Genomic DNA, 27,705 nt, shown 5'->3' on the forward strand with positions numbered 1-27,705 from the left:
GCCTGCTGGTATCCTTAGGGATGGGGTAATATTGTCCGCCGTATCCCCAGACTTGCGACGCGCATTGCAGGAGTTTCAGGTGGATAAACCGGATCGATGTCCACCAGAAAGACTGTTTGTTCCGGATGATTGGACCAGTAGAGTCATCTCCGAGGTCCATTCTTCTGTGTTGGCTGGTCATCCTGGAATATTTGGTACAAGAGATTTGGTGGCCAGGTCTTTTTGGTGGCCTTCCTTGTCTAGGGATGTGCGTACCTTTGTGCAGTCTTGTGAAGTGTGTGCTCGAGCTAAGCCTTGCTGTTCACGGGCTAGTGGGTTGTTGTTATCTTTGCCCATCCCGAAGAGGCCTTGGACGCACATTTCCATGGATTTTATTTCTGATCTCCCGGTTTCACAGAAAATGTCCGTTATCTGGGTTGTGTGTGACCGCTTTTCTAAGATGGTTCATTTGGTGCCCTTGCCTAAGTTACCCTCCTCCTCTGAGTTGGTTCCTTTGTTTTTTCAGAACGTGGTTCGTTTGCATGGGATTCCGGAGAATATCGTTTCTGACAGGGGATCCCAGTTTGTGTCTAGATTTTGGCGGACGTTTTGTGCCAAGATGGGCATTGATTTGTCTTTCTCGTCTGCATTCCATCCTCAGACAAATGGCCAGACGGAGCGAACTAATCAGACCTTGGAAACTTATTTGAGGTGTTTTGTTTCTGCTGATCAGGATGACTGGGTTGCTTTTTTGCCACTGGCCGAATTTGCTCTTAATAATCGGGCTAGTTCTGCCACGTTGGTCTCTCCTTTTTTTTGTAATTCGGGGTTTCATCCTCGTTTTTCTTCTGGTCAGGGGGAATCTTCGGATTGTCCTGGAGTGGACGTGGTGGTGGACAGGCTACATCAGATTTGGAATCAGGTGGTGGACAATTTGAAGTTATCTCAGGAGAAGACTCAGCAGTTTGCTAATCGCCGTCACCGCGTGGGTCCCCGACTTCTTGTTGGGGACTTGGTGTGGTTGTCTTCTCGTTTTGTCCCTATGAAGGTCTCTTCTCCTAAGTTCAAGCCTCGGTTCATCGGTCCTTATAGGATCTCGGAGATTCTTAACCCTGTATCTTTTCGTTTGGATCTCCCAGCATCGTTTGCTATTCATAATGTGTTCCATCGGTCGTTGTTGCGGAGGTATGAGGTGCCCGTTGTTCCTTCGGTCGAGCCTCCTGCTCCGGTGCTGGTGGAGGGAGAATTGGAGTATGTTGTTGAAAAGATCTTGGATTCTCGTGTTTCCAGACGCAAACTCCAGTATTTGGTTAAGTGGAAGGGTTATGGTCAGGAGGATAATTCCTGGGTGGTCGCCTCCGATGTTCACGCGACTGATTTGGTCCGCGCCTTCCATAGAGCTCACCCTGATCGCCCTGGGGGTTCTCGTGAGGGTTCGGTGACCCCTCCTCAAGGGGGGGGTACTGTTGTGGATTCTGTTGGTGGGCTCCCTCTGGTGGTTACTACTGGTACTGGGTGACTTTTGGTGGGTTGCGGCCTTTGGTTTCCACCTGTCCATCAGAGGCTGGGTGTTTCCTATTTTACCTGGCCTTTCTGTCATTTCCCTTGCCGGCTATGAATGTGTTCAGATGTTCTCTGTTTGGTTCCTGCCTACCTGCTCCCAGATCTTTCAGGATAAGCTAAGTGCTGATTTTCAGTTGTTTGGTTTTTGGTCCAGCTTGCTTAGAATGTCTCTATGCTAGCTGGTTGCTCTAGTGGACTGAGGTTCTCCCCATGTGCCATGAGTTGGCACATGGGTTCTTGTAATCTCAGGATGGTTTTTTTGATTAGGGTTTTTTGCTGACCGCTCAGTCCCCTTTTGTATCATTCTGCTTTCTAGTTTTCAGCGGGCCTCTATTTGCTAAAGCTATATACATCATCTCTATGTGTGTGCCTTCCTCTCATTTCACCGTCAATACATGTGGGGGGCAACTATACCTTTGGGGTTAATTCCTCTGGAGGCAAGTGAGGTCTTGTTTTCTCTGCAGTACTAGTTAGCTCTTAGGCTGGTGCGTGGCGTCTAGAACCAACGTAGGAACGCTCCCTGGCTATCTCTAGTTGCGTTTGTCAGGCGTAGGGCAGCGGTCAGCCCAGGTTCCATCACCCTAGAGCTCGTCCGATATTTGTTATACTTTGCTTGTCCTGTGCTATCCCTAGCCATTGGGGATTCATGACACAGGCTACATTGTATATTGCGCAGCCCACGTAGTACATTGCGCAGCCCACGCAGTACATTGCGCAGCCCACGCAGTACATTGCGCAGCCCACGCAGTACATTGCTCAGCCAACGCAGTACATTGCGCAGCCAACGCAGTACATTGCGCAGCCCACGCAGTACATTGCGCAGCCCACGTAGTATATTGCGCAGCCCACGTTGTATATTGCGCAGCCCACGCAGTATATTGCGCAGCCCACGTAGTACCTTGCGCAGCCCACATAGTACATTGCGCAGCCCACGTTGTACATTGCGCAGCTCACGTTGTACATTGCGCAGCCCATGTTGTACATTGCGCAGCCCACGTAGTACATTGCGCAGCCCACGTAGTACATTGCGCAGCCCACATAGTATATTGCGCAGCCCACGTAGTATATTGCGCAGCCCACGTTGTATATTGCGCAGCCCACGTTGTATATTGCGCAGTCCACGTAGTATATTGCCCAGCCCATGTAGTATATTGCCCAGCCACGTAGTATATAGCACAGCCCATGTAGTATATTGCCCAGCCACGTAGTATATTGCCCAGCCCATGTAGTATATTGCCCAGCTCACGTAGTATATAGCAATGTAAACATCATATGCCTGTTAAAAATAAGAAATAAAATAAAAAATAGTTATATACTCACCTTCCGGAGCCCCTGGATCCAAGCGAAGCGGTTACCGACGCTGCTCGTGTGCTCCGGTCTGAAGATCTCGCGAGATCGCAGCATGGACCGGTTACCGGAGCGTCGCGAGCAGGAAAGGCCTGTTGTCGATCCGGGGGCCGACGGACGGTGAGTATATACCGTAACGATTTTTTTTATTATTATTATTATTTTTAACATTAGATCGTTTTACTATTCATGCTGCATAGGCAGCAGGAATAGTAAAAAGTAGGTCACACAGGGTTAATAGCTGCGGTAACGGAGTGCATTACACCGCGGCATAACGCGGTCCGTTACCGCTGCGATTAACCCTGTGTGAGGGCAGACTGGAGGGAAGTACGGAGCGGGCACTGACTATGGGGAGGAAAGAGCAGCCATTTTTCCGCCGGACTGTGCCCGTCGCTGATTGGTCGTGGCTGTTTTGCAACGACCAATCAGCGACTTGGATTCCATGACAGACAGAGGCCGCGACCAATGAGTATCCGTGACAGAAAGACAGTAAGGACAGACAGACAGACGGAAGTGACCCTTAGACAATTATAGAGTAGATGGTGATGCCAAGTCCTCTTCGAGAGGGTGAGGTGGGAGCACTTGAGGACCCCTTTTATGCCTTTTAATCCCTTTAATCACTTTTCGAACCCATTTCTTAAACCACTAACTGGGATTAGCCAGAAAGAATCTACTATGTATTCTCTACAAACAGCGCCACCCTTGCCCATGGGCTGTGTTAGGTATTGAAGCTCAGATCCATTCATTGAAATAGGGATGGACTGGCCAATCTGACACAACCATGGACAAGAGCGGCACGCTTTCGGAATAAAAAGCAAACAAATGCATTTTTATCACTTTAAGAAAAAGACTTTCCCTCGAAGGAGACCCATTTAAAGGGAAAGTCCATTTGCCTTATTAAGGCATACTTTAGTCATATAAGTAATGCCCAAGTGTCTGCTCTTGACAACTCATCACCACCATACATTATATTAGTCTCACATCTATTTTATTGAGAACCGTGTAACACGGCACCAGATCGATGATATCATTTTGTGGCAGGTGAATGTAGCGATAAATGGCGCATGGTTGTACCACGTCCTCCAGAGGAAAAGGCACTTAGAGCCTGGTTAGATGAAATAGGAGCCCTCCATTCTTTGATAGCCATTATTATTATAAGACAATTTGAATAGGGGTTGTGCTGAAGTTACTGTCTCTTTAAGAGTAGGTCCACCCTTTAAGAAACAGTATCATAAGCAAAAAAAAAAGAAATAAAGTAATCCAACACTTGTGTGCTACATCTGCTACAGCACCCAAAGGCCCAGCACTACTAAATGGTCTTCTTATGGTTTGGCGGACGATATGTAGTACATAGTGGGGGTGATAGTACAAGATCTGTGTGCATCCTGCTTTATACTGTACACACTGGAACAAAAGAGGCTGAAGGAGAATGAAGTATGAGGGAGGACTTCCCCCTGAACTAAGGGAGCAGCGAAAAAGCCAAAACTTTCCATGCAAGTGCAAAACAGGCTGGTGTGGCCAAGGGATGGAGAAGAGGAACGGTCCATGGATTTAGTCCCGATCCCTGCCCCCAAGTTGCGGTAATCAGCCACTCCAGGAATTTTCACTGCCAGTGAATGAATCCAGCTGGGCTGTGGGCCAAGCATGCATTTCATCTGGCCCAGAGAAGTTTCCGGAAAAAAAAGTTTAAGTGCAGTGGGGGAGGAGGTTAGAATAACTTTGTGACGCAGAAGGGATTTTAACCCATACTGTGCTATTGCAACCCAACATCTGCATTTAAAGGACCATACCATCGTTAAATACAGTTTAATGTAAATTGCCCCAAATAGCCTTTTTCATGATTCCCTGCGATCCCCATACTATGGTTAATTACATTACAAATATTATACTGATCCTAAATTACAGCCTAGATTATGCTCCAGAGCTGCACTCATAATCTTGTAGGCTACAGAGCTGAAAGAAATCTCCAACGTTCCTTGCTTGCTCAATGTTTAATCAGCGCTGGCTCTTTCGATTTGGATTTAGGAATGTGTCCCCAGTACACAGCCCTGTCCTCTGATGTAGGAAAACTAGCTGACCCCTGCATTAAAAGAAGCTATAAGCAGTAAGACAGGCTTGTTTGCCTTAACTATTTCCTAAAAAGCACACAGAATAGTGAGTACAGCTCTGAAGTATAATACAGCATGTTACTCAGGATCAGTACAGGATCAGTAATGTAATGTATGTACACAGTGACTGCACCAGCAGAATAGTGAGTGCAGCTCTGGGGTATAATACAGGATGTAACTCAGGATCAGTAATGTAATGTCTGTACACAGTGACTACACCAGCAGAATAGTGAGTGCAGCTCTGGGGTATAATACAGGATGTAACACAAGATCAGTACATGATCAGTAATGTAATGTATGCACACAGTGACTGCACCAGCAGAATAGTGAGTGCAGCTCTGGATATAATACACTATGTAACTCAGGATCAGTAATGTAATGTATGTACATAGTGACTGCACCAGCAGAATAGTGAGTGCAGCTCTGGAGTATAATGCAGGATGTAACTCAGGATCAGTAATGTAATGTGTGTACACAGTGACTGCCACAGCAGAATAGTGAGTGCAGCTCTAGGGTATAATACAGGATGTAATTTAGGATCAGTACAGGATAAAGTAAGATAATGTATGTACACAGTGACTGCACCAGCAGAATAGTGAGTGCAGCTCTGGAGTATAATGCAGGATGTAACTCAGGATCAGTACAGGATCAGTAATGTAATGTGTGTACACAGTGACTGCCACAGCAGAATAGTGAGTGCAGCTCTAGGGTATAATACAGGATGTAACTTAGGATCAGTACAGGATAAAGTAAGATAATGTATGTACACAGTGACTGCACCAGCAGAATAGTAAGTGCAGTTCTGGGGTATAATACAGGATGTAACTCAGGATCAGTACAGGATAAAGTAAGATAATGTATGTACACAGTGACTGCATCAGCAGAATAGTGAGTGCAGATCTGGAGTATAATACAGGAGGTAACTCAGGATCAGTAATGTATGTACCAGTAGTGTAGCTACCGGGTGGGGGGGTGCAGAGGTGGCGGTCGCTCGGGGATCCGCGCTCTGAGTGGGCCCACCTGGAGCAGCGCTACTATAACTGTATCGGCGTGCACATTGCGCCGATACAGTTACATTCTTCGGCAGAGCAGGGAGAATCGATCTCCCTGCTCTGCCACCCGGCCTCTATGGGGCCCGATGACAGCAGTTTGCCCGTCATCGGTCATCGCAGGTTCGACTGTATCAGCTAAATGCCGATACAGCTGACCACATTGATGAGAGAAGGAGCTTTGCGCTCCCTCTCCCATCATCCCCCTGTCAGCGTCTGACGTCACCAACACCGACACTGACAGCAGGCGTGATGACGTCACTACTCGGTGCCTGCAGTCCGGAGATGAGCGGGAGCTCGGAGCAGGACAGGAACCAGGAGGAAGAGAGGTGAGTATATATTTTATGGGGCTGCATTATGCTATAGAGTCTGCCTATGGGGCTGCCTATGGGGGTGCATTACACTATAGAGGCTGCCTATGGGGGTGCATTATGCTAAAGAGGCTGCCTATGGGGCTGCATTATGCTATAGAGGCTGCCTATGGGGAGTGCATTATACTATATAGTCTTCCTATGGGAAGTGCATTATACTATAGACTCTGCCTATGGGGAGTGCATTATATTATGGTGTCTGCCTATGGGGAGTGCATTATATTATAGAGTCTGCCTATGAGGGGTACATTATACTATAGAGTCTACCTATGAGGAATACATTATACAATATACAGTTGGTACAGAAAGTATTCAGACCCTTTTACATTTTTCATTGTCATTGAAGGAAACATGAATGCGGCCAAGTACAGAGATATCCTGGATGAAAACCTCTTCCAGAATGCTCTGGACCACGTAGTATATTGCACAGCCACGCAGTACATTGCGCAGCCCACGCAGTACGCAGTGCGAGACCGCTAAGTCTTCTGGGTAATTTCGCAATGCATCGCCGGGAACGGAAGATGGCGGCCGGCGCGAGCGGCTCGGCGGACTACGGAGGGTGAGTATAGCAGGTTTTTTGTTTTTTTTATTATTTTTAACATTACATTTTTTTACTATTGATGCCGCATAGGCAGCATCAATAGTAAAAAATTGGGGACACACAGGGTTAATAGCAGCGGTTACGGAGTGCGTTACCCGCGGCATAACGCGGTCTGTTACCGCCGGCATTAACCCTGTGTGAGCGGTGACCGGAGGGGAGTATGCGGGCGCCGGGCACTGAGTGCGGGGAGTAAGGAGTGGCCATTTTCTTCCGGACTGTGCGCGTCGCTGACTGGTCGTGGCAATGGTCGTGGCGTTTTGCCACGACCAATCAGCGACTTGGATTCCATGACAGACAGAGGCCGCGACCAATGAATATCCGTGACAGACAGACAGAAGGACAGAAAGACGGAAGTACCCCTTAGACAATTATATAGTAGATATATATATATATGGCTATATGGTGGAAGAAGGCGGCTCTTTCCTCCACCCTTGTGCTCAACATTGCCTTCATCCTGAGGATTCAGCTAGTCGTGACATTGGGATTTTGGGCAGAGCATGGCAGCCTAATGGTGCGGCCAGTTGGCCACTATTTTCAACCCTTTGGCTGTTACGGACCGGACTGGAACAGCCGGCGGGTCGAATGTGGTCTGCTGGACATATTTTGCCCAGGTCTGTGCTGTACGATTCCAGAGATATGGACCTTTTTATTTTATGCTGATTCTTATAGTCTAACTCAACAGGATATAGCTGCTTTGTACTATTACCCAGAGAGCAACAACCCCTTGGTAAAGAACATAAAAATCAGCACAAAATAAAAGGCTTATATCTTCGGAACCATATGGCAGATGTTAAAATTTAAAAAAAAATAAAGAAATATAATTCTTGGGAGAGAAGCAGGAATACAATTAAAGCAAAAACTGGCCAGTTTTGACCTGGTGACCAGTCTTCTTTAAAGCGTATTTTCTATATAAATATAGAGCCACATCTTGTTACATAAATATTGTATCAGATGGAATCATAATACCCTAACACAACACTAAGACGTCTTTCACTGCATGCAAGTCATTGCTATGTTATTTTTAGAAAGTTGGGACTAAGGTTAGATTTATTGTAAGAATTGTCATGCAGACCAAGCGAATCCTATATATAGAATGTAATATGCCCAAGCAGTCTTGGATAACCCCTTGTTAAACTGTCCATCAGGACAACAGTAGCAGTAGGTTTGTATAGTATACCATCATTACATGTATAGAGTCCAGGTTATACCAGCATGGCCCAGATCACTATATACAGGAAGGTATATAACTTATACCAGCTGTATATATGCATATATTACATACATAAGATGCAGTGGTTATACCTGCTGTACATGTACAATTATATAAAGGAAATGCCCAGGTCATACTAGCCTTTTACATATATAATTATACAGTGCGTTGCGAAAGTATTCGGCCCCCTGGAACTTATCAACCTTTTCCCACATATCATGCTTCAAACATAAAGATACCAAATGTAAATTTTTGGTGAAGAATCAACAACAAGTGGAACACAATTGTGAAGTAGAACGAAACTTATTGGTTATTTTAAATTTTTGTGGAAATTCAAAAACTGAAAAGTGGGGCGTGCAATATTATTCGGCCCCTTTACTTTCAGTGCAACAAACTCACTCCAGAAGTTCATTGTGGATCTCTGAATGATCCAATGTTGTCCTAAATGCCTAATGATGATAAATATAATCCAACTGTGTGTAATCAAGTCTCCGTATAAATGCACCTGCTCTGTGATAGTCTCAGGGTTCTGTTTGAAGCACAGAGAGCATCATGAAGACCAAGGGGCACAACAGGCAGGTCCGTGATACTGTTGCGGAGAAGTTTAAAGCCGGATTTGGATACAAAATGATTTCCAAAACTTTAAACATCTCAAGGAGCACTGTTAAAGTGATCATATTAAAATGGAAGGAGTATCATACCACTGCTAATCTACCAAGACCCGGCCATCCCTCTAAACTTTCATCTCAAACAAGGAGAAGACTGATCAGAGATACAGCCAAGAGGCCCATGATCACTCTGGATGAACTGCAGAGATCTACAGCTGAGGTGGGACAGTCTGTCCATAGGACAACAATCAGTTGTACACTGCACAAATCTGGCCTTTATGGAAGAGTGGCAAGAAGAAAGTCATTTCTGTGAGCCATTCTCACAGATATCCATAAAAAGTGTCGTTTAAAGTTTGCAATAAGCCACCTGGGAGACACACCAAACATGTGGAAGAAGGTGCTCTGGTCAGATGAAACCAAAATCAAAAAGATATGTTTGGCGTAAAGGCAACACAGCTCATCACCCTGAACACTCCATCCCCACTGTCAAACATGGTGGTGGCAGCATCATGGTTTAGGCCTGCTTTTCTTCAGCAGGGACAAGAAAGATGGTTAACCCCTTCACCCCCAAGGGTGGTTTGCACGTTAATGACCGGGCCAATTTTTACAATTCTGACCACTGTCCCTTTATGAGGCTATAACTCTGGAACGCTTTGACGGATCTTGGCGATTCTGACATTGTTTTCTCGTGACATATTGTACTTCATGTTAGTGGTAAAATTTATTCGATATAACTTGCATTTATTTGTGAAAAAAACGAATATTTGGCGAAAATTTTGAAAATTTCGCAATTTTCCAACTTTGAATTTTTATGCCCTTAAATCACAGACATATGTCACGCAAAATACTTAATAAGTAACATTTCCCACATGTCTACTTTACATCAGTACAATTTTGGAACCAAAATTTTTTTTTGTGACGGAGTTATAAGGGTTAAAAGTTGACCAGCAATTTCTCATTTTTACAACACCATTTTTTTTTAGGGACCACATCTCATTTGAAGTCATTTTGAGGGGTCTATATGATAGAAAATACTCAAGTGTGACACCATTCTAAAAACTGCACCCCTCAAGGTGCTCAAAACCACATTCAAGAAGTTTATTAACCCTTCAGGTGTTTCACAGGAATTTTTTGAATGTTTAAATAAAAATGAGCATTTAACTTTTTTTCACACACAATTTATTTCAGCTCCAATTTGTTTTATTTTACCAAGGGTAACAGGAGAAAATGGACCCCCAAAGTTGTTGTACAATTTGTCCTGAGTACGCTGATACCCCATATGTGAGGGTAAACCACTGTTTGGGCGTATGGCAGAGCTCGGAAGGAAAGGAGCGCCATTTGACTTTTCAATGCAAAATTGACTGGAATTGAGATGGGACGCCATGTTGCGTTTGGAGAGCCCCTGATGTGCCTAAACACTGAAACCCCCTACAAGTGACACCATTTTGGAAAGTAGACCCCCTAAGGAACTTATCTTGATGTGTGGTGAGCACTTTGACCCACCAAGTGCTTCACAGAAGTTTATAATGCAGAGCCGTAAAAATAAAAAATCATATTTTTTCACAAAAATGATCTTTTTGCCCCCAATTTTTTATTTTCCCAAGGGTAAGAGAAGAAATTGGACCCCAAAAAATGTTGTGCAATTTGTCCTGAGTACGATGATACCCCATATGTGGGTGTAAACCATTGTTTGGGCGCATGGCAGAGCTTGGAAGGGAAGGAGCGCCATTTGACTTTTCAATGCAAAATTGACTGGAATTGAGATGGGACGCCATGTTGCGTTTGGAGAGCCCCTGATGTGCCTAAACATTGAAACTCCCTACAAGTGACACCATTTTGGAAAGTAGACCCCCTAAGGAACTTATCTAGATGTGTGGTGAGCACTTTGACCCACCAAGTGCTTCACAGAAGTTTATAATGCAGAGCCGTAAAAATAAAAAATCATATTTTTTCACAAAAATGATCTTTTTGCCCCCAATTTTTTATTTTCCCAAGGGTAAGAGAAGAAATTGGACCCCAAAAAATGTTGTGCAATTTGTCCTGAGTACGCTGATACCCCATATGTGGGTGTAAACCATTGTTTGGGCGCATGGCAGAGCTTGGAAGGGAAGGAGCGCCATTTGACTTTTCAATGCAAAATTGACTGGAATTGAGATGGGACGCCATGTTGCGTTTGGAGAGCCCCTGATGTGCCTAAACATTGAAACTCCCTACAAGTGACACCATTTTGGAAAGTAGACCCCCTAAGGAACTTATCTAGATGTGTGGTGAGCACTTTGACCCACCAAGTGCTTCACAGAAGTTTATAATGCAGAACCGTAAAAATAAAAAATCATATTTTTTCACAAAAATGATCTTTTTGCCCCCAATTTTTTATTTTCCCAAGGGTAAGAGAAGAAATTGGACCCCAAAAAATGTTGTGCAATTTGTCCTGAGTACGCTGATACCCCATATGTGGGTGTAAACCATTGTTTGGGCGCATGGCAGAGCTTGGAAGGGAAGGAGCGCCATTTGGAATGCAGCCTTAAATGGATTGGTCAGCAGCCGTCACGTTGCATTTGCAGAGCCCCTGATGTACCCAAACAGTACAAACCCCCCACAAGTGACCCCATATTGGAAACTAGACCTCCCAAAGAACTTATCTAGATGTGTTTTGAGAACTTTGAACCCCCAAGTGTTTCACTAAAGTTTATAGCGCAAAGCCGTGAAAATAAAAATTCTTTTTTTTTTTCACAAAAATGATTTTTTAGCCCCCAGTTTTGTATTTTCACAAGGGTAACAGGATAAATTAGACCCCAAAAGTTGTTGTCCAATTTGTCCTGAGTACGCTGATACCCCATATGTGGGGGGGAACCACTGTTTGGGTGCATGACAGAGCTCGGAAGGGAAGGAGCGCCATTTGGAATGCAGCCTTAAATGGATTGGTCTGCAGGCGTCACGTTGCATTTGCAGAGCCCCTGATGTACCCAAACAGTACAAACCCCCCACAAGTGACCCCATATTGGAAACTAGACCTCCCAAGGAACTTATCTAGATGTGTTGTGAGAACTTTGAACCCCCAAGTGTTTCACTACAGTTTATAACGCAGAGCCGTGAAAATAAAACATCTTTTTTTTCCCACAAAAATGATTTTTAGCCCCCCAAATTTTTATTTTCCTAAGGATAACAAGAGAACTTGGACCACAGAAGTTGTTGTTCAATTTGTCCCGAGTACGCTGATAACACATATGTTGGGGTAAACCCCTTTTTGGGCGCACGGGAGAGCTCGGAAGGGAAGGAGCACTGTTTTACTTTTTCAACGCAGAATTGGCTGGAATTGAGATTGGACGCCATGTCGCGCTTGTAGAGCCCCTGATGTGCCTGGACAGTGGAAACTCCCCAATTCTACCTGAAACCCTAACCCAAACACACCCCTAACCCTAATCCCAACGGTAACCCTAACCACACCCCTAGCCCTGACACACCCATAATTCTAATCCCAACCCTAATCCAAACGTAAATGTAATCCAAACCCTAACCCTAACTTTAGCCCCAACCCTAACTTTAGCCCCAACCCTAACTTTACCTCCAACCCTAGCCCTAACCCTAACCCTACCCCTAACCCTAACCCTAAACGTGACTGAAATACGTGGCACTGAAATACGTGGCACTGAAATACGTGGCACTGAAATACGTGGCACTGAAATACGTGGCACTGAAATACGTGATACGTGGCACTTAAATACGTGGCACTGAAACACGTGGCACTGAAATACGTGATACGTGGCACTGAAATACGTGGCACTGAAATACGTGGCACTGAAATACGTGGCACTGAAATACGTGGCACTGAAATACGTGGCACTGAAATACGTGGCACTGAAATACGTGGCACTGAAATACGTGATACGTGGCACTTAAATACGTGGCACTGAAACACGTGGCACTGAAATACGTGATACGTGGCACTGAAATACGTGGCACTGAAATACGTGGCACTGAAATACGTGGCACTGAAATACGTGATACGTGGCACTGAAATACGTGGCACTGAAATACGTGGCACTGAAATACGTGGCACTGAAATACGTGATACGTGGCACTGAAATACGTGGCACTGAAATACGTGGCACTGAAATACGTGGCACTGAAATACGTGGCACTGAAATACGTGGCACTGAAATACGTGGCACTAAAATATGTGGCACTGAAATACGTGATACGTGGCACTGAAATACGTGATACGTGGCACTGAAATATGTGATACGTGGCACTGAAATACGTGGCACTGAAACACGTGGCACTGAAATACGTGATACGTGGCACTGAAATACGTGGCACTGAAATACGTGGCACTGAAATACGTGGCACTGAAATACGTGGCACTGAAATACGTGGCACTGAAATACGTGGCACTGAAATACGTGATACGTGGCACTTAAATACGTGGCACTGAAACACGTGGCACTGAAATACGTGATACGTGGCACTGAAATACGTGGCACTGAAATACGTGGCACTGAAATACGTGGCACTGAAATACGTGATACGTGGCACTGAAATACGTGGCACTGAAATACGTGGCACTGAAATACGTGGCACTGAAATACGTGATACGTGGCACTGAAATACGTGGCACTGAAATACGTGGCACTGAAATACGTGGCACTGAAATACGTGGCACTGAAATACGTGGCACTGAAATACGTGGCACTAAAATATGTGGCACTGAAATACGTGATACGTGGCACTGAAATACGTGATACGTGGCACTGAAATATGTGATACGTGGCACTGAAATACGTGGCACTGAAACACGTGGCACTGAAATACGTGGCACTGAAATACGTGGCACTGAAATACGTGGCACTATGACTGTCAGAAAATGTTCATTAAACGGTTAGGGGTGAGGTTAGGGGTAGAGTTAGGGTTAGGGTTTGGATCCCTTTATCACCTTGATGGTGGTGGGTGGCTTTTCAGTGTGTTTAAATGCATGCGTTTTTAACGCAAACAAACGCATGTGCTTAAAAACGCAAGAAAATACTGCAGGTTGTATTTCTGAAAATGAACGCATGCAGAAAAAAAACGCATGCGTTTGAAAACGCGACCAAACGCGTACAAAAAAACCGCATGCGTTTTCAATGTTAAATATAGGGAAAAAACGCATGCGTTTTTTTGTGCAAAAAACGCTGCAGACAAAAACGCAAGTGTGAAACCAGCGACGCTTTTTATAGCAAAAAAGTTTTTGCGTCTCCACATTTTGAGACCTATAATTTTTCCACATTTTGCTCCACAGAGTCATGTGAGGTCTTGTTTTTTGCGGGACGAGTTGACGTTTTTATTGGTAACATTTTCGGACACGTGACCGTTTTTGATCGCTTTTTATTCCGATTTTTGTGAGGCAGAATGACCAAAAACCAGCTATTCATGAATTTCTTTTGGGGGAGGCGTTTATACCGTTCCGCGTTTGGTAAAATTGATAAAGCAGTTTTATTCTTCGGGTCAGTACGATTACAGCGATATCTCATTTATATCATTTTTTTATGTTTTGGCGCTTTTATACGATAAAAACTAAAATATAGAAAAAATAATTATTTTCGTATCGCTTTATTCTCAGGACTATAACTTTTTTATTTTTTTGCTGATAATGTTGTATGGCGGCTTGTTTTTTGCGGGACAAGATGACGTTTTCAGCGGTACCATGGATATTTATATCAGTCTTTTTGATCGCGTGTTATTCCACTTTTTGTTCGGCGGTATGGTAATAAAGCGTTGTTTTTTGCCTCGTTTTTTTTTTTTTTTTCTTACGGTGTTTACTGAAGGGGTTAACTAGTGGGGCAGTTTTATAGGTTGGGTCGTTACGGACGCGGCGATACTAAATATGTGTACTTTTATTGTTTTGTTTTTTTTATTTAGATAAAGAAATGTATTTATGGGAATAATATATTTTTTTTTTTTATTATTTATTTAGGATTTTTTTTTTTTTTTTTTTTACACATGTGGAAATTTTTTTTTTTAACTTTTTTACTTTGTCCCAGGGGGGGACATCACAGATCATTGATCTGGCAGTGTGCACAGCACTCTGCCAGATCGACGATCTGCTGTGCAGGGCTGCAGGCTTACCAAGTGTCTGCTCTGAGCAGACACTCAGTAAGCCACCTCCTTCCCTGCAGGACCCGGATGCCGCGGCCATCTTGGATCCGGGACCTGCAGCCAGGAAGGAGGTAGGAGACCCTCGCAGCAACGCGATCACATCGCGTTGCTCCGGGGGTCTCAGGGAAGCCCGCAGGGAGCCCCCTCCCTGCGCGATGCTTCCCTATACCGCCGGTACACTGCGATCATGTTTGATCGCGGTGTGCCGGGGGTTAATGTGCCGGGGGCGGTCCGTGACCGCTCCTGGCACATAGTGCCGGATGTCAGCTGCGATATGCAGCTGACACCCGGCCGCGATCGGCCGCGCTCCCCCCGTGAGCGCCGCTGATCGGTGATGACGTACTATCCCGTCGGCGGTCATACGGGCCCACCCCACCTCGACGGGATAGTACGTCAAATGTCGGGAAGGGGTTAAAATTGATAGGAAGATGGATGGAGCCAAATACAGGACCATTATTGAAGAAAACCTGTTGGAGTCTGCAAAAGACTGGGACAGAGATTTGTCTTCCAACAAGACAATGATCCCAAACATAAAGCAAAATCTACAATGGAAATGTTCACAAATAAATGCATCCAGGTGTTAGAATGGCCAAGTCAAAGTCCAGACCTCAATCCAATGGAGAATCTGTGGAAAGAGCTGAAAACTGCTGTTCACAAACGATCTCCATCAAACCTCACTGAGGTTGAGCTGTTTGCCAAGGAAGAATGGGCAAGAATTTCAGTCTCTCGATGTACAAAACTGATAGAGACATACCCCAAGCGACTTGCAGCTGTAATCGCAGCAAAAGGTGGTGCAACAAAGTATTAAGCTAAAGGGGCTGAATAATATTGCACGCCCCACTTTTCAGTTTTTGAATTTCCACAAAAATGTAAAATAACCAATAAATTTCGTTCAACTTCACAATTGTGTTCCACTGGTTGTTGATTCTTCACCAAAAATTTACATTTGGTATCTTTATGTTTGAAGCATGATATGTAGGAAAAGGTTGAAAAGTTCAAGGGAGCCGAATACTTTCACAAGGCACTGTATATAGGAGATACCCAGGGTATGCCAGCTATATATATAAAATTACTTTCACAATATTAGAATATCATCAAAAAGTTAATTTATTTCAGTTCTTCAATACAAAAAGTGAAACTCATATCTTATATAGAGTCATTACAAACAGAGTGATCTATTTCACTATTTCATTATTTCTGATACTGTTGATGATTATGGCTTACAGCCAATGAAATCCTAAAACTCATTATCTCAGTAAATTAGAATAATTAACAAAAATCACCTGCAAAGTTTTCCTAAGCATTTAAAAAGGTCCCTTAGGGTACCGTCACACAGTGCCATTTTCATCGCTACGACGGCACGATTCGTGACGTTCTAGCGATATCGTTACGATATCGTTGTGTCTGACACGCTACTGCGATCCGGATCCCCGCTGAGAATCGTACGTCGTAGCAGATCGTTTGAAACTTTCTTTCGTCGTCTAGTGTCCCGCTGTTGCGGCATAATTGCATTGTGTGACACAGGTTGTATACGATGTGCGCACAGTAACCAACGGCTTCTACATCGCAAATACGTCATGAAATTATCGCTCCAGCGCCGTGTATTGCAACGTGTGACCGCAGTCTACGACGCTGGAGCGATAATCATACGACGCTGCAACGTCACGAATCGTGCCGTCGTAGCGATGAAAATGGCACTGTGTGACGGTACCCTAAGTCTGTTTCAGTAGGCTCCACAATCATGGGGAAAACTGCTGACTTGACAGATGTCCAGAAGGCAGTCAGTGACACATTCCACAAGGAGGGTAAGCCACAAAAGGTCATTGCTAAAGAAGCTGGCTGTTCACAGAGTGCTGTATCCAAGCATATTAATGGAAAGTTGAGTGGAAGGTAAAAGTGAGGTAGAAAAAGGTAACCGCAGCCAGGGCCGGCTCCAGGTTTTCATGGGCCCTGGGCGAAAGAGTCCCGGTGGGCCCCTGTAACACATACCAAAATTCATAATGCACAGATATGGCAGAGAAATATAGGTATAGTACAATGCCAAAGATTTCACTTACTTCTTACATTACATGAGTGATATCTATTGTACATTTTACATTAGCTCAGAAACCGGACAGTATAGTCCTCTTTACAGAATAATAAGCCCCATATATTGCTCCAAACAGAATAATGAGCCCCATATATTGCCCCATACACTATAATGGCCCCATATAGTGCTTCATACAGTATAATTGGCACCACATAGTCCTCTATACAGAATAATGAGCCCCATATATTGCTCCAAACAGAATAATGAGCCCCATATTATGCTCCAAACAGAATAATGAGCCCTATATATTGCTCCAAACAGAATAATGAGCCTCATATATTGCCCCATACAATATAATGGCCCCATATAGTGCTTCATACAGTATAATTGGCACCACATAGTCTTCTATACAGAATAATGAGCCCCGTATATTGCTCCAAACAGAATAATGAGCCCCATATTATGCTCGAAACAGAATAATGAGCCCCATATATTGCTCCATACAGTATAATAGGCAGCACGTAGTACTCCATACAGAATAATGAGCCCCATATAATGCTCTATACAGTATAATGGGCACCACAGATTACTCTATACAGAATGAGCAGCATATATTGCTCCATACAGAATTGACCCCATATAATGCTCCATACAGTATAGTGAGCTACATATAATTCTCCATATATGATGGGCCCCATCTATTGCTCCATATATAATGGGCCTCATATAATGCTCCATACAGTATATGATCGGCCCCATACAGTATACTGAGTCCCATATATTGCTCCATACAGAATGGGCCCCATATGATGCTCCTTACAGAATGGGTCCCATATAATGCTCCTTGCAGTATATGATTGGCCCCATATAATGCTTCAAAAATAATTGGTCCCATAAGATGCTCCATGTATAATGGGCCCCATATAATGCTCCATATATAATTGGCCATATAAAATGCTCCATACATAATTAGTCCCATAAGATGATTCATATATTATTGGCCCCATATACTGCTCCATATGTAATTGGCCCCATATACTGCTCAATATGTAATTGGCCCCATATACTGCTCCATATGTAATTGACCCCATAAGATGTTCCATATAGAATTGGCCCCATAAGATGCTCCATATAGAATTGGCCCCATAAGATGCTCCATATAGAATTGGCCCCATAAGAAGCTCCATATAGAATTGGCCCCATAAGAAGCTCCATATAGAATTGGCCCCATAAGATGCTCCATATTAAATTGGCCCCATAAGATGCTCCCTATAGAATTGGCCCCATAAGATGCTCCCTATAGAATTGGTCCCATAAGAAGCTCAATATAGAATTGGCCCTATAAGATGCTCCCTATAGAGTTGGCCCCATAAGAAGCTCAATATAGAATTGGCCCCATAAGATGCTCCCTATAGAATTGTCCCCTTATAATGCTCCATATATGGGCCCCTGGATTAGTCGGGCAGCAGAGTTTAGAATAGATTGGAGAGGTGCGAGAGTGTTCGAGGGGAGGCCACAGAGCAGGAGGTTGCAGTAGTCAAGGCGAGAGATGATGAGGGCATGGACTAGGGTTTTTGCAGATTCTTGGTTTAGGAATGTACGGATCCGTGAAATATTTTTGAGTTGAAGGCGGCAGGAGGTGGAGAGGGCTTGGATATGTGGTTTGAAGGAGAGATCAGTGTCAAGGATTACCCTGAGGCAGCGAGCTTGTGGGACTGGGGAGAGTGGGCAGCCGTTTACTGTAATGGATAGGTCCGGTGGGGGGGTTGCGTGAGATGGGGAAAAGATGATGAATTTTGTTTTGTTCATATTAAGTTTTAGAAATCTAGTGGAGAAGAAGGTTGAAATAGCAGACAGACATTGAGGGATTCTGGTTAGTAGGGAGGTGAAATCTGGTCCAGAGATGTAGATCTGTGTGTCATCAGCATAGAGATGATACTGAAAGCCGTGAGATTCTATGAGCTGTCCCAGGCCAAAGGTGTAAATGGAGAAGAGCAGGGGCCTTAGCACTGAACCTTGCGGGACTCCGACAGATAGGTGGCGAGGTGAGGAGGTGGTGTGTGAGTGGGAGACACTGAATGTCCGGTCTGTTAAGTATGACGAGATCCAGGATAGGGCCAAGTCTGTGATGCCAAGGGATGAGAGGGTCAGTAGTAATAGGGAATGGTCCACTGTGTCAAAGGCAGAGGAGAGGTCCAGGAGGAGGAGGACAGAGTAGTGTTGCTTGCTCTTGGCAGTTAATAGGTCATTGGTGATCTTAGTTAGGGCAGTTTCAGTGGAGTGGTGTGACCGGAAGCCAGATTGTAAGCGGTCGAAGAGGGAGCAGGAAGAGAGATGGGAAGACAGTTCAAGATGGACGTGTTGTTCCAGTAGTTTTTAGGCATAGGGGAGAAGTGATATAGGGCGATAGCTAGATAGAGAGGATAGGTCAAGAGAGGGCCTTGGGCTTTTTGAGGATAGGTGTGATTGGGGCATGTTTAAAGCTTGAGGGGAAAACACCTATTGTTATTGATAGGTTGAAGAGATGGGTTAGGGTTGAGATGAAGACACTGGCAAGGTTTGGGATGAAGTGGGATGGGATCGGGTCAAGTGCACATGTGGTGAGATGCGATCTTGAGAGTAGAGTGGAGAGTCGATCTTCTGTAATGATGGAGAAGATAGTTTTGGAGGTGGAGGGCTGGGAAGTTGGGAGGAAGGGCTCTGGGGGTTGTTGACCAAAACTGTCTCTGATGTTATCAATCTTCTGCTTGAAAAATGAGGCAAAGTCTTCAGCTGAGATGAGTGGGGAGAGAGGAGGTGCTGGGGGACGGAGGAGAGAATTGAAGGTGTTGAATAACTGTTTAGGGTTGTGAGACAGGGAGGATATGAGAGATGAGAAGTAGGTTTGTTTAGCTGTGGCGAGTGTGGTCTTGAAAATAGTGAGGGACTTTTTGAATGCGATAAATTGCTCGTTGGAGTGGGATCTTTTCCATCTCCGCTCAGCAGCCCTGGAAGCTCGCCTCAGTTCTTTGGTCAGGCTGGTGTGCCAGGGCTGTCTGTTGATTTTGCGAGCTTTGGTATGTGAGAGGGGCAACAGATTCCAAAGCTACAGCTATTGTGGTGTTATATAGAGTGACAGTGGCATCCGCATTGTGTAGGGAACTTATGTCTGTGAGAGGGAGGAGGGATTCAGAGAGTGAGTGTAGATCAAGGCGTTTAAGATTTCTGCGAGGGTGCCCAAGTTTGTGGGGTGGGGATTGTAGACAAGGAGTGGAGAGGGAAGAGAATGTGAGTAGGTTGTAATCAGAAAGAGGAAGAGGTGAGTTAGAGAGGATAGACAGGGAGCAGAGGTGGGTGAAGATGAGGTCCAGTGTGTTACCATCTTTGTGAATGTCTGCAGAAGACCATTGAGTGAGGCTGAAGGAGGAACTGAGAGAGAGAAGTTGAGTGGCAGCTGAGAGGGAAATGTCAATGGGGATGTTGAAGTCGCCCAAGATGATAGTGGGGATGTCAGCGAAGAGGAAATGAAGTAGCCTGGTGGTGAAGTGGTCAAAGAAGGTGGTGACTGGCCCTGGGGGGGGGAGATAAATAACAGCCAGTTGGAGGTTGGAGGGGGAGTAGATGCGCACAGAGTGCACCTCAAAGGAAGGGAGGGTGGCAGTGGTATTGGGGTGAAGGAGCAGTTATCTGACAGGAGAATGCTAACTCCTCCGCCATGCTTGCTGCTGGGGCGGGGTGTGTCAGAAAGGTGGAATCCACCATACGAAAGTGCAGCAGGAGAGGCTGTATCAGAAGGGGTGAGCCAGGTTTCAGTGATGGCGAGGAAGGAAAGTTTGGTAGTAACAAAAAGATCATGGATGTAGGAAAGCTTGTTGCAGACAGAGCGAGCGTTCCACAGAGCTCCTGTTAGTGGGATTAGGGAAGCTAGGGCTGGTCAAATGGGTATAAAGTTAGAGAGGTTACAGAAATTTGTGATGGCGCGTGGATAGGAGGTAGAACTTACTGTGGGGATGTGGTGAGGAGGACCAGGATTTGGAGAGATATTACCAGCAGTGAGAAGGAGCAGAGAAAGTGTTAGCAGGTGGGAGCAGAAGAGGGCATGAGGTGGCTGTCTGTGCTTGGAGACAGAGGATTGAATGTTGAGGAACAGTTCAGAGGAGGAGGTGAGATGGATGGGGAGGATTGAAGAAGACATGAACAGTTCCTTACTAGGAGTAGGGATTAGGAGGGTTAGGAGAAAGTGAAGGATTATAGGGGTGAGAGTGAAAACAAACAGAAACATTGTTTACAGTGACTGGCCAGTTACCTTCAGTTCCCTTCTGGTTCAACTCTGGTTTTAATTCTACATTAATCTGCACACTTCTAAGACACACTTATAGGATACACACAGCAGACTAAGGTCTTTGCAGACTTGTGCTATGCAATATATGTGCTACAAAGTGCATTCAGGTGTGAAGCAGAGAGGAGTGGTCTCTGCTCATCTTGGTCAGAGAATTAACAGTGGACCAGATGCATACAATCAAGCCAAAGTAAACAACGTCATAAATAACACTGGGGTAAGCTGGGGTTAGTTGAAAGACATACCATGTGAATGCTAGGAGCGGAGGAAAGTCTGTGTGGAAAGTTGGGTGATGTACTATATGCACTTCTTAGACAGACAAAGCAGGAGAGCTGTATATTTACATACAGAAGGTGCCCAGGTTATACCAGCTGCAGATATATAATTGTATGCAGGAGATGCCCAGGTTATACCAGCTGTACATATATAATTATTTACAGGAGATGCCCAGGTTATACCAGTATGCTTCATATCACTAGATACAAAATGGATAACTTATACCAGCTGTAATAATACATATGAATACTCCATTTATTGACACAGACCATTCTCTAGTCTTACATTATATGGGGCTGTTGGGGATGGACATCACTGGAATTTTCAAATGTGATTTAAATTTGATAATTTCCCTAAATACTAATGTAATTGATGTAATAATGCCGGAAAGGACGTGGACTCAGTCTTTCCCTTGTTTCCTGTGACACAATACACAGTAGGTAAAGACGCGGTGTGACACGAGTATTTCATGATGTGCAGTGCAGAATTATAGATCAGATTCCTAAACTGGCCGATCAACAACAGTTGGTCTCGCCATAGATAAGACATTGTTTGATGTTTTGGGGGACAGGTACGACAACAAGGGGTGAACATGTAAACTCCATGCACATTTTTCCTTTGTGGGATAAGAACCCTAGAAACCATATTATTGGCGGCCATATTTTCTTGCCCCTAATGAAAGATAATTGATTATAACCTCAATGTTATACTATGACTTGTGACTTCATTGTGCTCACATGCGCTGCGTTCCCTGACGTTACACTCCAGCATTTTCTCACACGGTCTGTGTGTGAATATTCTCCTCCAGAGCCGCTGTACAGTTCAGTCCAAGGCAGCTGGTAATAATCTGCAATACGATCTGTGATCTAGGACTAACCCTTACAGTGCATAAATTGCGCGGCACATAGGGATGCTACATACGCCATGTCCATGTATGTGCTCTAGAATTAGGGATTGCACTTACTTAGGGCCCAGTCTCCTAGGGGCACATTTACCCCCTTGTAGCAGTGTATATCGGGGTCATCTGGAGCTGCCACCTTCAAACTTCCATTTGCGGCCAATATTCATTTTTGCGCTTTCCTTTTTTCCTCTTCTTCTTCCAACAGCCATAACTTTATTTTTCCATGCCCCCGGCCGTATTAGAGCTTGTTTTAATGTGGGACCAGTTGCAGTTTTGAAAAATGCCATTCATTTTACACTATAATGTACTGGAAAAAAAAATCCAAATCAGGTGAAATTGTAACAAAAAAAATTCTGCCATTGTTTTTTAGGTTTTACTTTTACAGATTCTCCAGGTTGGTACAATTATGGCAATACCAAAACATTTTTTTTTTTACTTTTTTTGTCCTCATAGGAGATTTAATCCTGTGAGACACAGCCCTCCCCTGGTTCTCCTCCTACCTCTCTGACCGCTCCTTCACTGTATCTTTTGCTGGCTCCTCTTCCTCTCCTCGTCCCCTTGCTATCGGGGTTCCGCAGGGCTCAGTCCTAGGCCCCCTCCTCTTCTCTCTTTACACGGCCCCTATTGGACAAACAATCAGCAGATTTGGGTTCCAGTACCATCTCTATGCTGATGACACCCAGTTATACACTTCTTCCCCCGACATCACCCCTACCCTAATTCAAAATACCAAGGATTGTCTGTCTGCTGTCTCTAACATCATGTCCTCCCTCTACCTGAAACTAAATCTCTCCAAAACGGAACTTCTTGTGTTTCTCCCTTCTACTAACCTCACCCTACCCAACATCAAAATTACCCTGGAGGGTTCAACCATAACTCCCAAGCAGCATGCCCGCTGTCTTGGGGTCATATTCGACACCGAACTTTCCTTTACTCCCTATATCCGATCACTCACTCGCTCTTGTCACCTGCATCTTAAAAACATCTCCAGAATCCGACCTTTTCTCACCGTTGAAACTGCTAAGACTCTTACTGTCGCTCTTATTCATTCTCGTCTGGACTACTGCAACTCTCTTCTAATTGGTCTCCCTCTTACCAAACTTTCTCCTCTCCAATCCATCTTGAATGCTGCAGCCAGGGTCATATTTCTGTCCAGCCGCTTCACCGATGCCTCCATCTTGTGCCAGTCATTACACTGGCTACCCATTCACTACAGGGTCCAGTATAAACTCATCTCTCTCACCCACAAAGCTCTCCACAGTTCTGCACCGCCTTATATCTCCTCTCTCATCTCTATCGCCCTACACGTGCCCTCCGTTCTACAAACGACCTAAGGCTAACATCCCCCGTAATCCGAACCTCACACCTCCGTCTACAAGACTTCTCTCGTGCTGCGCCAGCTCTCTGGAATGCAGTTCCCCAGACGATCAGACTGATACCTAGCCCCGACCTATTCAAGCTTTGAAAACCCATCTCTTCAAACAAGCCTACCACATCAACTACTCAGTAAACTAACTTTGCCCTGTTCCCTCCCTCCAAATATTACTCTGAATCTGCACCCTACTATTCATCTGTCTCCACACCCTCCATGCACATGATAACTGCACTTGATACTTGACTATTGCACTTAAACACACGGGCTGATGACCGGATCATGCAGCTTTATATAAAAATACCTATTTATTATAATTGCCAGCCCTGAAATAACAATCAGTTTTCACCTATTGTGTCCCCCCATTTCCTTGTAGATTGTAAGCTTGCGAGCAGGGACCTCACTCCTAATGTCACTGTTTAAATTGTCTTAACTTGTATTGAATTTGTCTGTACATGTCCCCACTTAATTGTAAAGTGCTGCGGAATATGTTGGCGCTATATAAATCAAAATTATTATTATTATTATTATCGTTTGATTGCTCATTCAGTGCATAGGGTAAAGGATACTGGGCAAAGGAGCGACCAGACCTTATAGCAGCCACTTGTGTAACTTCTAGACTACACGTGCCCTTGACCAGACACTTTACGATTTCTAGAACTTCACTCCTTTTGAGTCGTATTTCCATGACAAGGGCACAAGGGATGGTTAAAAAAAAATAATCAAGTGATAAAAAAAGTTCTTCACGTCTCCAACATACGTGTGTGTTTTAAATCATTAACATTTTCAAGATCTCTGCTTGCTGTCACTGAACTATCGATGACACAGAAGTATTATTTTAGCCCATAAATGTTTTAGTCTGCAGTTCTCTTTATGGTCAAGGTGTTTGTGACTCTTTAATTATCATCAGTATGTCACTATAGCATCCGTAGCTTTGTGCTATTAGTCTGACGCCAGCATTTGGGCGGCCATCTTTCCTTAATGTAATTGGGATTGTTCGGAGAAGAGCTGAAGAATGTGAGAGCTGAGGATTCTCAGCGTTCCTCCAGGAAGCCAGCACTCATGGTTATGCAACCATTAGGGAGTCTCTGGGGAGTCGTATTACACAACAGCTGTTTTCTCAAAAGAGTTCGCAACCTGGACCATTTTTTAATGTGATTGGTGTGATTCTTCCCCTTAAGTGTGAAAAAAAAACGCAAAAATGGAAAAATGACGTTCGTAATCTGCACCATGTTTCTAAGCATAATGATCCACTACAGTAACCCAATAACTATAACCCTCTACTCTAAGCCCTAATACAATACCTTAAACATAACCCTATAGCCAATCTCTAACCCCTAATCCTGTACAACAACCCCTGTCATATAACCCCTAATACTATACTTTATCCTAAGCCATGAATCCTGTACATCAGCCCTTGTCTCTAACTCTTCTCCATTACCTTTACCTCTATTACCTTTTATCTTAACACTTTGTCCTATACCCTAACCATAATCCTGTTCCTCATACCTTATACCATAGCCCTATACCTTACACCCTCACTTACAATGTTATGCCCATAACCCTGTACATCATACTGTAGCCACAACCGTATATTATATACCAGGGTTCTCAAATACGCGACCCGCGGGCATTGAGGCTGCTTCATGTGGCCCACAGGCACTGGAGACCCCTTGGCATCCCTGCCCAGTTCAGGGGGCTGGCAGCAGCAGTGTTTTTGTTTTATTTTAGCTGAATGTGTGTCCTTAGACAGCGGCGGAGCTGTGGGTTACAGGAGGCAGGAGCCGGCTGCCGCGGCTAACGCCTGTGCCCGGTGCTAAAGAGAAATTCATATTCACAAATCTTTATCCCCATGGGATTTGAGAGCAGTGAATATTCATTTCTCTTTAATAGCAGGCACAGTAAGCGCAGCCGCCGGATTCCTGCAGTGGCCGTGCAATCTTGTGTGCCTGCTACTAAAGAGAATGAATATTCACTGCTCTCCATGCTGGGACTATAGGAGTGGAGAGCAGTGAATATTCATTCCCTTAAGTAGCGGGCACACTTGATCGCCCGACCGCACGAAGACGGCTACTATGCCCGCTATTAAAGATCATTGAATATTCACTGCTCTCCACTCCTACAGTTCCGACGTGAGGAGCAGTGAGTATTCCGGCAGCTGTCCTCTGCTTGTAGGCAGTGCATACCATCCCCGCCATGCGCTGCTTACTAGCATAAATCAGCTGCTGGCATCAGAACAAGACACTGCAAGGGAACGCAGGAAGGTAAGTTGGAATGGTTTATTTTTTGTAATGCTTATCTGATGGGAGCCATGCATACCAGGATAGGGATGGCGATCATGTAAACCAGGATAGCGATGAGGGGGCCATGCATATGAGTCACCCGCCAGGGCAATTAAAGGGGATGTCATGGTGGCTGCAACCCGGTCCGTGGCACTGGGTGCCCAAGTAAAATGAGTTAAAGGGTTTTGTAGTAAAGTTTGTGTTCATGACGCCACCTGTGGTTCTCGGTCAGAGGGGATCAACGCTGCTTAAAGGATCCTCTGGGGCGATGCTACTGCAGCAAAGATGGTAACGCTTCCCACAGGTGAAGCGGGGTCCCCAGGGCTCCGGTGTGCTGGGCAGGGATGGTGTATGCCGGCAAATAAATAGAGGACACAGAGTTGTAGCGTCTTTACCTGGTTTACTGGTGGTAGCAGGCCACAGTCCAGGGTACCAGGAACAGGTGGTGATATGGTCCGGCCGGCCTGGAGGCAATGGTGATCCCTCTCCCAGGTGAGGTCTGTAAGCCTTCCTACTCGTGCTCGTATGCGAGGTCCCTGCTGCCTGTAGCTTGCTGGCAAAGTCCTCTCTCTCTCCTGTCCTGGGAACGTTACCCGTATGGTGGGCAGTGTGAGCCTTTTTATAGGGTCTCTAGCATGACCCGGGCTCCTTGTGTACTGCTGCAGCTTCAGGTGTGGGTGCGGTCAAATTACATAAAGTCCTATGCCCTCCGGTTCTGCCATGTGACCTGGAGTACAACACAGCCTCGGGCTCCCGGTGCCCGGTTCCTGCTCTTCGGCCCAGAGGGTGCCCAGTCACAGTTCCACTCTAAGCCCTTTCCTTCTCCTGTGCTTCTTTCCTCTGATGCTCACTAACATGCAACCCTTCAGGTTATCTTCCTTTCCTGGAGCTGCAGCTCACAGGTGGCTGCACGGCCCCACTGTCTGCTCTCAGTCCTTCCTCTCTCTTCCACTGTCTCTCCAGACTAATCTAACTCCTCCTCCAGACCAGGATACCTAAAGCTGGGGAAGCTCCCCTGAATCCGGGTTCAGAGCTCCCCCTTTTGGTCTGGATTCAGACTGTGTTGCATGTAGGTGCGTTACTTGATAAAGGGAATCCTCCTTGCCTCCAAGCATGACATCGCCCTCCCCGAAAGGAAGGCAACATCACTGTAACAACCGGTTACCTGGGGTGTTACACATACCAAGATAGGGATGAGGGGGCCATGCATACCAGGGTGTGGATGAGGGGACCATGCATAACATGATGGGGATGAGGTGACCATGCATACCAGGATGGGGATGAGGGGACCATGCATAACATGATGGGGATGAGGGGACCATGCATACCAGGATAGGGATGAGAGGGCCATGCATACCAGGATAGGGATTAGGGTGTCATGTGTACCTGGATTGGGGACATATATATAATCCAGGATAGAAATATTAGTACAGAATTGAACACATTTTTTGCTTCACTTTTTTTCCTATTTACCTCCTCTAAAACCTAGGGACATAACTACAATATGAGAACATGGATGAGGACATGACTACAACATGGGGACATAACTACAATAAGAG

The 27,705-nt window shown here is 45.0% G+C and overlaps 1 protein-coding gene and 1 long non-coding RNA gene across 4 annotated transcripts in view; one reads left to right on the top strand and one right to left on the bottom strand.

Annotated features, from left to right (window-relative positions):
- Window positions 1-27,705, top strand: part of LOC143805123 (discoidin domain-containing receptor 2-like) — a 207,907-nt gene that overhangs the window by 112,433 nt on the left and 67,769 nt on the right. The window lies entirely within an intron of this gene.
- Window positions 22,560-27,705, bottom strand: part of LOC143805124 (uncharacterized) — a 48,363-nt gene continuing 43,217 nt past the window's right edge. The window contains exons 2-3 of the long non-coding RNA XR_013221175.1: window positions 22,993-23,113; window positions 22,560-22,799 (exon numbers count right to left, since the gene is read on the bottom strand). This is a non-coding gene — a long non-coding RNA (uncharacterized LOC143805124). The remainder of the gene's footprint in view (window positions 22,800-22,992; window positions 23,114-27,705) is intronic.

This window comes from Ranitomeya variabilis, chromosome 2, assembly GCF_051348905.1.
Source record: "Ranitomeya variabilis isolate aRanVar5 chromosome 2, aRanVar5.hap1, whole genome shotgun sequence".
Lineage (NCBI taxonomy): Eukaryota > Metazoa > Chordata > Amphibia > Anura > Dendrobatidae > Ranitomeya > Ranitomeya variabilis.